At 43.0% G+C, this 11755-nt stretch overlaps 1 long non-coding RNA gene across 2 annotated transcripts; it reads left to right on the forward strand.

Moving 5' to 3' along the window:
* Window positions 1-1386: 1386 nt before the first annotated feature.
* On the forward strand, window positions 1387-2399 carry LOC142249304 (uncharacterized). Of its 2 annotated transcripts, XR_012725028.1 has the most exons (4): window positions 1387-1765; window positions 1844-1917; window positions 2060-2155; window positions 2240-2399. It is a non-coding gene; the product is annotated as an uncharacterized LOC142249304 (long non-coding RNA). The 2 variants fall into 2 exon arrangements; XR_012725027.1 differs by having other exon boundaries at window positions 2060-2399.
* The last annotated feature ends 9356 nt before the right edge of the window (window positions 2400-11755 follow it).

The raw sequence follows: 11755 nt of genomic DNA on the forward strand, positions 1-11755 counted from the left end.
ATAGGGTCGTCCATTTCACCACGACAGACCTTCTTGGGACCACCCAAAACTGGTAATTTTCCATGTCTACACTGTCTTCAATGTAATAATCTTACCAAGGGCAATAAATTCACACATCCTCATACTGGCAAAAACGTTACTATTAGAGGGTACCATACTTGTGAGTCTTCTTATGTGGTGTACTTGATCAAGTGTCCTTGCGGTCTCGGATATGTTGGGGAGACTACCCAACATATCCGAGACCGCATAAGTAAACACAAATCAACCATTAGATGTAAGCAGCTTTTACTACCCATCCCCCATCACTTTGACACTTTCCATCACACAGTAGCCCAACTGAGATTCCAGGTCATTGAGCATGTTCCATTAATGCGCAGGGGCGGTGATAGGGTCCGCAGACTCAAAGAAAGAGAAGCATTCTGGATTTTCACACTGGGTACTCTGGAACCCCGTGGGTTGAACCAAGAATATGAGGTTCATCTGTGATACACCTAATACATTCAGGATCTGGTTGTGGTCCTCTTTGATTCCTGTCCATAGAAACCTCTCTATTTTTATGTTTCGTATGTTTTTGTGTGTTATCTACCCACATGTTCACAGCTATATAATACATAACATCATTATATGTAAGTGATTTTAGATTTAGATCCATGGCAATTAAAAAGGTACTTGTTGTTGTTTTTGTTTTTTTTTTTTTTTTTTTTTTTTAATTCTTTGTACTCCTGTCTATTTTAAGTTTTTTTTTTTTTTTTTTCTTCCCTGTCAGATGCCTACTAATCTGTTTTTCTTCCTTTTAGGCTCCTTTCACCACGTGATTTCTACACACCACTGGTTTACTCTTCTGTCCTAGCGGTCACATGAAAGGCACTTACTCTCTCACATCACGGAGGTCTGTATACCACTCCTCACCGTATAATGTAGCGACACACAGTGTCCAGCAGTCCACAGTGTGATATAGCGCCGCAGTACCAATTCTCACCACTACCGTCCCTATGCAAGACATAACAAAGGAGGAAGTCAGCTTCACCTGCAGCTGATCTTCTCATTTAACCCTGCATTTAGGCCGGCGTTAGTGCACAGACCAGCGCAGCAGCCAGCCACTTTCTCCACTGGACACAGGTCTGTATCACCCCATACATCGGGCTTCCCTAACATGACTTCCTCATTTCGCTCACCCATAATCTATGTCTCTACAACTATAGGTTCCCTTTGCTCCTCATGGGTCTTTTTGACCGTTCCATTTCCAAGCAACCCCCTTGGGAATAACCTACTGCACAGGGCATTGTCTTCACACAGGCTGTTTCATTTCAGAGGTACTGTTATTTGATTCACCCATTTTTGCTTATGGTTGAGAAATTGTTGGCATACCATTGCATTAACCTTTGTTTCTTATGTCATAAGTCCGCAACGAATATAGGACACTGATATTGGCAATCAGGATAACTCCTGCTATCCCACTACCACCTTTAACAAGGACTCCTATACAATTCCTCCTCACGGCTGTTTATAGATTGTGAGTAAGCGCGAGTCATTTCCTATGGAGGTTTTACCTCACCTTATGCTGCATATTTTGTGGAACTGCTTATTCAAAGAGATTTTTTTCTCTCTTATAGAATATTAACCTGCGCCATTATGGGCTATATGTTTTAAAGCAAGTATAGGAGACTTGCATTACCCACTGGATAACTTGTGCCAATTCCAGATCAGTTTCACTGGTTTCCGGATACATATTATATCTTGTACACCTTCCCACGCCGGTTGACAGGTAGTGAACATAGTATAATTATCCTTACATACACGTTTCTCCACTTACTGATATGTTCACTCCATCTTCCTCTATTAGGCTGTCTCCTCCCGGATGAGATTGGCGCTGTACCTATACGGTAGCCACTGAAACTCTTTATCTCTATTGGACAGGTACCTTTTCTTATACATATCTTATACATCTCTCCTTACCCTGAGAACTTTTTCCCCCCCCTCTTCCCCTCCCTCCTCCCCTCTCCCCTTCCACAATCTTTTCTCTTCTTTTACATTTCACTCTTCTTTTACTTATATCTAGCTTTGACATGTGATCTTCTACCCTGGTAATATACCATTACATGATTTCCTTAAGACTTTGACTGGCTGACCCCGACTTTCAATCGTTTAGTCACAGGTACCCACAAATCACTCAATAGTCGTGTACATGTCATGATTCACTGCATGATTTTTAATACGATTATCCTGTTTTTTCACCTAGTGCTCACACGCACCAATCATTCTCTCCTTTTGAGTGGTGACTCGTATCGCTCCTTTTCGAGTAGTGTTCATATATTGACTCCTCTGCCTCATAGGTATGTGCATTTGTTCGTCTCTTCATACATACGCATGATAAACTTTCAGTTTGCACACAAATTTCTTCGGATGATGTCCTAATCGTCTCCCTGGGTATATATATGCTATTACCCCATATGTTTGTACTTTTTTCACCCTGCAACTGTAATGCGTGTTACATGTTCTTTTTTGTACATTGTATATAAGTGACCGGAGCTGTGTCTCCTGGTAATTATCTCTTGTGTTATGTATTAATTTTGTTTTTATGTTTTCTTTATAGTCTGATATATTCTCTTGATAAAGGTCAAGGTGTGACCGAAACGTTGAGATAAGACTATTACACAATAAAAAACATCAAAGATACCCAGACATTGTTTTCTTTCTTCTTGGAGTGCCGGGGATAATTTTGGACTAATGGAAGTCTAACTCCCACTTTTCGGATGCCACTAAGTTTACTCAGTGTTTGCTAGTATAATGGCTTAGTAACAATGAGTTTGAGTGTTCAATGCAGAGGTGCTGCAAATAGCTTTGCACTAGTGGGACACTAATGGAAGTCTAACTGCCACTTTTCGGATGCCACTAAGTTTACTCAGTGTTTGCTAGTATAATGACTTAGTAACAATGAGTTTGAGTGTGCAATGCAGAGGTGCTGTAAATAGCTTTGCACTAGTGGGACACTAATGGAAGTCCAACTGCCACTTTTAGGATGCCACTAAGTTTACTCAGTGTTTGCTAGTATAATGGCTAAGTAACAATGAGTTTGAGTGTGCAATGCAGAGGTGCTGTAAATAGCTTTGCACTAGTGGGACACTAATGGAAGTCCAACTGTCCCTTTTAGGATGCCACTAAGTTTACTCTGTGTTTGCTAGTATAATGGCTTAGTAACAATGAGTTTGAGTGTGCAATGCAGAGGTTCTGCAAATAGATTTGCACTAGTGGGACACTAATGGAAGTCCAACTGTCCCTTTTAGGATGCCACTAAGTTTACTCAAGTGTTTGCTAGTATAATGGCTTAGTAACAATGAGTGTGAGTGTGCAATGCAGAGGTGCTGCAAATAGCTTTACACTAGTGGGACACTAACGGAAGTCCTAATGCCACTTTTAGGATGCCACTAAGTTTACTCAGTGTTTGCTAGTATAATTGCTTAGTAACAATGAGTTTGAATGTGCAATGCAGAGGTGCTGCAAATAGCTTTGCACTAGTGGGACACTAATGGAAGTCCAACAGCCACTTTTAGGATGCCACTAAGTTTACACAGTGTTTGCTAGTATAATGGCTTAGTAACAATGAGATTGAGTGTGCAATGCAGAGGTGCTGCAGAGAAATTTGCACTAATGGGACACTAATGGAAGTCCAACTGCAACTTTTTGGATGCCACTAAGTTTACTCAGTGTTTGCTAGTATAATGGCTTAGTAACAATGAGTTTGAGTGTGCAATGCAGAGGTGCTGCAAATAGCTTTGCATTAGTGGGACACTAATGGAAGTCCAACAGCCACTTTTAGGATGCCACTAAGTTTACTCAGTGTTTGCTAGTATAATCGCTTAGTAACAATGAGTTTGAGCGTGCAATGCAGAGGTGCTGGAAATAGATTTGCACTAGTGGGACACTAATGGAAGTCCAACTGTCACATTTAGGATGCCACTAAGTTTACTCAAGTGTTTGCTAGTATAATGGCTTTGTAACAATGAGTGTGAGTGTGCAATGCAGAGGTTCTGCAAATAGATTTGCACTAGTGGGACACTAATGGAAGTCTAACTCCCACTTTTCGGATGCCACTAAGTTTACTCAGTGTTTGCTAGTATAATGACTTAGTAACAATGAGTTTGAGTGTGCAATGCAGAGGTGCTGTAAATAGCTTTGCACTAGTGGGACACTAATGGAAGTCCAACTGTCCCTTTTAGGATGCCACTAAGTTTACTCAAGTGTTTGCTAGTATAATGGCTTAGTAACAATGAGTTTGAGTGTGCAATGCAGAGGTGCTGCAAATAGCTTTACACTAGTGGGACACTAACGGAAGTCCTAATGCCACTTTTAGGATGCCACTAAGTTTACTCAGTGTTTGGTAGTATAATTGCTTAGTAACAATGAGTTTGAATGTGCAATGCAGAGGTGCTGCAAATAGCTTTGCACTAGTGGGACACTAATGGAAGTTCAACTGCCACTTTTATGATGCCACTAATTTACTCAGTGTTTGCTAGTATAATGGCTTAGTAACAGTGAGTTTGAGTGTGCAATGCAGAGGTGCTGCAAATAGATTTGTACTAGTGGGACACTAATGGAATTCCTAATGCCACTTTTAGGATGCCACTAAGTTTACTCAGTGTTTGCTAGTATAAAGGCTTAGTAACAATAAGTTTGAGTGTGCAATGCAGAGGTGCTGCAAATAGATTTGCACTAGTGGGACACTAATGGAAGTCTGCATGAGAGGACACACACAAGCTAGGGACCTTAAGGTAGAGAAATACTTTGGCGTAGTGTTGGGGCTCTATTGCATTGATCAATTCAGTAGCTAAATTTCTCTTGATTCATATGTTCATTGCAGTAATGCAGATTCCATTTTTCACATATTCACTCTTGCATATAGCTATTGGATTTTTCAAGTCAGTATTCACACAGCAGTTTCTGCTATTTCATGTATTCCCCTTACATAGTCACTGGTGTGCATACCTTATCTCCCCATAGTGATGTTTTTTAGGTTTTTGCACCCAGTTCGGACTTAGAATGGTGTTCCAAACGTTATTCCTATTTGTTAGTATTTTTTTCGTTTGTGAACCCTCCCCAACCACACCTATTGCCAATCCATATCATATGCATAAATAGCCTGGGTCTCAGCTTCCCATACACGGTAAGTTTTTTAACTGCATGAGAGGACACACACAAGCTAGGGACCCCAACGTAGAGAAATACTATGGCGTAGTGTTGGGGCTCTATTGCATTGATCAATTCAGTAGCTAAATTTCTCTTGATTCATATGTTCATTGCAGTAATGCAGATTCCATTTTTCACATATTCACTCTTGCATATAGCTATTGGATTTTTCAAGTCAGTATTCACACAGCAGTTTCTGCTATTTCATGTATTCCCCTTACATAGTTACTGGTGTGCATACCTTATCTCCCCATAGTGATGTTTTTTAGGTTTTTGCACCCAGTTCGGACTTAGAATGGTGTTCCAAACGTTATTCCTATTTGTTAGTATTTTTTCATTTGTGAACCCTCCCCAACCACACCTATTGCCAATCCATATCATACGCATAAATAGCCTGGGTCTCAGCTTCCCATACACGGTAAGTTTTTTAACTGCATGAGAGGACACACACAAGCTAGGGACCCCAACGTAGAGAAATACTTTGGCGTAGTGTTGGGGCTCTATTGCATTGATCAATTCAGTAGATAAATTTCTCTTGATTCATATGTTCATTGCAGTAATGCAGATTCCATTTTTCACATATTCACTCTTGCATATAGCTATTGGATTTTTCAAGTCAGTATTCACACAGCAGTTTCTGCTATTTCATGTATTCCCCTTACATAGTCACTGGTGTGCATACCTTATCTCCCCATAGTGATGTTTTTTAGGTTTTTGCACCCAGTTCGGACTTAGAATGGTGTTCCAAACGTTATTCCTTATTGTTAGTAGTTTTTCGTTTGTGAACCCTGCCCAACCACACCTATTGCCAATCCATATCATACGCATAAATAGCCTGGGTCTCAGCTTCCCATACACGGTAAGTTTTTTAACTGCATGAGAGGACACACACAACCTATTTACCCCAACTTATAGAAATACTTTGGCGTAGTGTTGGGGCTCTATTGCATTGATCAATTCAGTAGCTAAATTTCTCTTGATTCATATGTTCATGGCAGTAATGCAGGTTCCATTTTTCACATATTCACTCTTGCATATAGCTATTGGATTTTTCAAGTCAGTATTCACACAGCAGTTTCTGCTATTTCATGTATTCCCCTTACATAGTCACTGGTGTGCATAACTTATCTCTCCATACTAATGGAAGTCCAACTGCCACTTTTAGGATGCCACTAAGTTTACTCAGTGTTTGCTAGTATAATGGCTTGGTAACAATGAGTTTGAGTGTGCAATGCAGAGGTGCTGCAAATAGATTTGCACTAGTGGGACACTAATGGAAGTCCAACTGCCACTTTTAGGATGCCACTAAGTTTACTCAGTGTTTGCTAGTATAATGGCTTAGTAACAATGAGTTTGAGTGTGCAATGCAGAGGTGCTGCAAATAGCTTTGCACTAGTGGGACACTAATGGAAGTCCAACTGCCACTTTTAGGATGCCACTTAGTTTACTCAGTGTTAGCTAGTATCATGGCTTAGTAACAATGAGTTTGAGTGTGCAATGCAGAGGTTCTGCAAATAGATTTGCACTAGTGGGACACTAATGGAAGTCCAACAGCCACTTTTAGGATGCCACTAAGTTTACTCAGTGTTTGCTAGTATAATGGCTTAGTAACAATGAGTTTGAGTGTGCAATGCAGAGGTTCTGCAAATAGATTTGCACTAGTGGGACACTAATGGAAGTCCAACTGCAACTTTTAGGATGCCACTAAGTTTACTCAGTGTTTGCTAGTATAATGGCTTAGTAACAATGAGTTTGAGTATGCAATGCAGAGGTTCTGCAAATAGATTTGCACTAGTGGGACACTAATGGAAGTCCAACAGACACTTTTAGGATGCCACTAAGTTTACTCAGTGTTTGCTAGTATAATGGCTTAGTAACAATGAGTTTGAGTGTGCAATGAAGAGGTGCTGCAAATAGATTTGCACTAGTGGGACACTAATGGAAGTCCAACTGCCACTTTTAGGATGCCACTAAGTTTACTCAGTGTTTGCTAGTATAATGGCTTAGTAACAATGAGTTTGAGTGTGCAATGCAGAGGTTCTGCAAATAGATTTGCACTAGTGGGACACTAATGGAAGTACAACTGCCACTTTTAGGATGCCACTAAGTTTACTCAAGTGTTTGCTAGTATAATGGCTTAGTAACAATGAGTGTGAGTGTGCAATGCAGAGGTGCTGCAAATAGCTTTGCACTAGTGGGACACTAATAGAAGTCCAACTGCCACTTTTAGGATGCCACTAAGTTTACTCAGTGTTTGCTAGTATAATGGCTTAGTAACAATGAGTTTGAATGTGCAATGCAGAGGTGCTGCAAATAGCTTTGCACTAGTGGGACACTAATTTAAGTCCAACAGCCACTTTTCGGATGCCACTAAGCTTACTCAGTGTTTGCTAGTATAATGGCTTAGTAACAATGAGCTTGAGTGTGCAATGCAGAGGTGGTGCAAATAGATTTGCACTAGTGGGACACTAATGGAAGTCCAACAGCCACTTTTAGGATGCCACTAAGTTTACTCAGTGTTTGCTAGTATAATGGCTTAGTAACAATGAGTTTGAGTGTGCAATGCAGAGGTGCTGCAAATAGATTTGCACTAGTGGGTAGAGTTGAGCACGGTTCGCGGTTCGCGGTTCTCCAGTTCGCGGCTCGAGTGATTTTGGGGGCTGTTCTAGATCGAACTAGAACTGAAGCTTTTTGCTGAAGCTCGATAGTTCTAGATACGTTCGAGAACGGTTCTAGCAGCAAAAAGACAAGCTAATTACTAGCTGGCTTTCCGCTGTAAAAGTGTAAGACACTCTGTGACTTACACTATTATGAAATTTCAGCGTATAGTGTGCGGGAACAGCGCATTTAAATCACTATTGTTTGGATAATGGCGATCGCCATTTTTTTTTTCCTTGTCTTCCTTCCCTAAGCGCGCGCGTGTAGTGGGGCGGGCCAGCATGTCAGCCAATCCCAGACACACACAGCTAAGTGGACTTTTAGCCAGAGAAGCAACGGCATGTGTGATAGGATGTCCATGTCACATGTCCATGCATTATAAAAACGGACATTTTCCTCCAGCACGCCATTATCTGCCTTCTGCGTCTTGGTGTCAGTCACCGCTGGCGTAGCTCCTGTCTCCGATACTGCTGTGTACGCTCTATACACAGCGCTATACAGAATAGGGATAGAATTTTCTATTAGTCCTTTTAAGGGCTAATACCGGCAGGGTCAGAGCCATAGGTGAAAGTCAGGTCCGTGAAAACAGATTTTAACAGCTACACAAGATGACAGCGTCTGTGTAGCTAAGGTCAGGGATTTCCTCGCTTCATTTCCCCATTAGGAGGGATAGAAAGGGAGGCTTCCTTTCCTGTACCCAGACCCACAACCCTGCCACTGTACCCTCCTGCCCTTTGCACACTCAAACTCATTGTTACTAAGCCATTATACTAGCAAACACTGAGGAAACTTAGTGGCATCCTAAACGTGGCTGTTGGACTTCTGTATTGTCCCACTAGTGCAAAGATATTTGCAGCACGTCTGCCTGCATTGCACACTCAAACTCATTGTTACTAAGCCATTATACTAGCAAACACTGACGAAACTTAGTGGCATCCTAAAAGTGGCTGTTGGACTTCTGTATTGTCCCACTAGTGCAAAGATATTTGCAGCACGTCTTCCTGCATTGCACACTCAAACTCATTGTTACTAAGCCATTATACTAGCAAACACTGAGGAAACTTAGTGGCATCCTAAACGTGGCTGTTGGACTTCTGTATTGTCCCACTAGTGCAAAGATATTTGCAGCACGTCTGCCTGCATTGCACACTCAAACGCATTTGTTACTAAGCCATTATACTAGCAAACACTGAGGAAACTTAGTGGCATCTTAAACGTGGCTGTTGGACTTCTGTATTGTCCCACTAGTGCAAAGATATTTGCAACACGTCTGCCTGCATTGCACACTCAAACTCATTGTTACTAAGCCATTATACTAGCAAACACAGTGGCATTCTAAACGTGGCTGTTGGACTTCTGTATTGTCCCACTAGTGCAAAGATATTTGCAGCACGTCTGCCTGCATTGCACACTCAAACTCATTGTTACTAAGCCATTATACTAGCAAACACTGAGGAAACTTAGTGGCATCCTAAAAGTGGCTGTTGGACTTCTGTATTGTCCCACTAGTGCAAAGATATTTGCAGCACGTCTGCCTGCATTGCACACTCAAACTTATTGTTACTAAGCCAGTATACTAGCAAACTATGCTGGCAGTTTAAGGGCCGTAGTTGCATTGTCAGGGATAATTATTGTTGTTTATTCTGCTGTTAATAAAGCTAGACCACCGCTGAAATCTACACCACCTCTCAATTTTTACTACCACATTTTAAGTGCACAATCTTGTCGCAATCAAAATGAGTGGCAAAATGACAGATGCTGGTGGAAAGGGGAAGAGGCGTGTTGGAAAAGGAAAAAAAGGGTTTGTCCGTGGGGAAGGTGGCAAAGCTCCATTAACATCTGCTGAAGATAGACCATCTTCTAGCAAAAGTAAGATGTCTACTGCTTACCGTGGACAATCCGATGTGCTCCCTTTTTTACGGACACGAACAACTGGAACAAAGGTAGATGATGGCCAAAAAAGGAAAATGCTTGAATGGATCTCAAGTGGTCCAACAAGTGCCCTCTCTGCCACCTCAACTACCGCATCCAAAAAACACCAGTCCCCTGAGTTGTCATCCCAATCACACTTGCATTCTCCCAGCTCTGAAGTCTCCATCCACCCTGCACAGTATGGTGGAACAGAGATGGCTGAGTCTGCAGAGCTGTTCAGTCACACTATAGCCTGGGAATCAGAAGTCTGCTCCCAAGCTACAGTGAGTACAGACCAGGAAATGGTCTGCAGTGATGCCCAGAACCTTTGTGACTCAGATTCAGGCCGTGAGGACCAAGTTTCTGAGCATAATGTTGACCCTTTTTCACAAACTGTAACACCTGTTGTTATAGACAATGAGGAACATACTGATGACGATGAGACGCAGATACCAGATTGGGATGATAACTTAAATTTTCGGTCAGGGCAAGAAGAGGCTCGGTCTGAGGTTGAGGGGAGTGCAAACACAACAATTGATGAGGAAGTTCTAGATCCCACCTACTGTCAACCCACAGTCAGGCACTCGAGGAGGTCAACAGAGGCGGTGGAGGAAGATGCAACCGACGACGAAGTTACCTTGCGCCTTCCTGGACAGAGTCGGAACACTGGTAGCACGTCTACAACTGCATCCTCAGCCACCACTCTGCCTCTGAGCACTAGTCGGGGGGGCTCAGCAGGTCGCATGCCCTCTAAGCCTTGCCTAGCCTGGTCCTGTTTTGACAAAGCAAAAGATTGCCCAAATTATGTGATCTGTAAAATTTGTCGTGATTCTGTTAGTAGAGGGCAAAACCTCAGCAGTTTGACAACTTCTTCCATGAATCGTCACATGAATACATATCATATGTCCCAGTGGAAAGCTCACGGTGCTGCAATGCGGCCTAGCGGAGCGAACCATCCACCGCCTGCCCCTTCCAGTGCATCCGCGCGCTCTTCATCTTCTAGGACTGTGGGGACAGCTGTCACACCTGGTTTTCCATGCACAACTTCCACCACTGTAACCGCAACAGGCAGTTTGCTTGGTAGGTCGTCAGTTGGTTTGGAAGGGGAAACAAGTACGTGTGTACAGCTCTCTCAGACATCGATAGCACCAACGTTGGATGAAGGCAACATCATGTCTACGCCTGCACTTTCCTCACAAAGCTGCATTTTTCCAGGGACACCCTACTCAACACCGTCTACACACAGCAGCCAGATCTCTGTCCCTCAGATGTGGACAAATAAAAGGCCATTTCCTGCGACCCATGACAAAGCTAAGAGGTTGACTTTATCCCTCTGTAAGCTCTTGGCTACCGAAATGCTGCCTTTCCGCCTGGTGGACACACAGGATTTTAGAGACCTTATGTCTGTCGCTTTGCCCCAGTACCAGATGCCCAGTCGCCACTACTTCTCTAAGAAGGGTGTGCCCGCGCTACACCAGCATGTCGCACACAACATCACCGCTTCCTTGAGAAACTCTGTGTGTCAACGGGTGCATTTCACCACCGATACTTGGACCAGTAAGCATGGACAGGGACGTTACATGTCGCTGACTGGGCACTGGGTAACTATGGTGATAGATGGTGAAGGGTCTGCTGCACAAGTCTTGCCGTCCCCACGACTTGTGTGTCAATCCTCTGTCTGTCCAAGTTCCGCCACTGCTTCTGCCTCCTCCACCTCATCTGGGTCCTCCACCTCCGCCCCAAGTATGCCTGGTCAGGCCATTAGCATTCTCACTGCGCAGAAGGAATCACGCACCCCTCATTACTATGCTGGCAGCAGAGCGCAACGGCATCAGGCGGTCTTTAGCTTGACATGTCTTGGAAATAGGAGTCACACAGCGGCTGAGTTGTGGGCAGCTCTGGAGACTGAGTTTAATAAATGGTTGTCTCCACTCAACCTGCAGCCTGGTAAGGCTGTGTGCGACAATGCTGCAAACCTAGGTGTGGCCCTTCGCCTGGGCAA

This window comes from Anomaloglossus baeobatrachus, chromosome 8 (assembly GCF_048569485.1).
Source record: "Anomaloglossus baeobatrachus isolate aAnoBae1 chromosome 8, aAnoBae1.hap1, whole genome shotgun sequence".
In the NCBI taxonomy this organism is placed as follows: Eukaryota; Metazoa; Chordata; class Amphibia; order Anura; family Aromobatidae; genus Anomaloglossus; species Anomaloglossus baeobatrachus.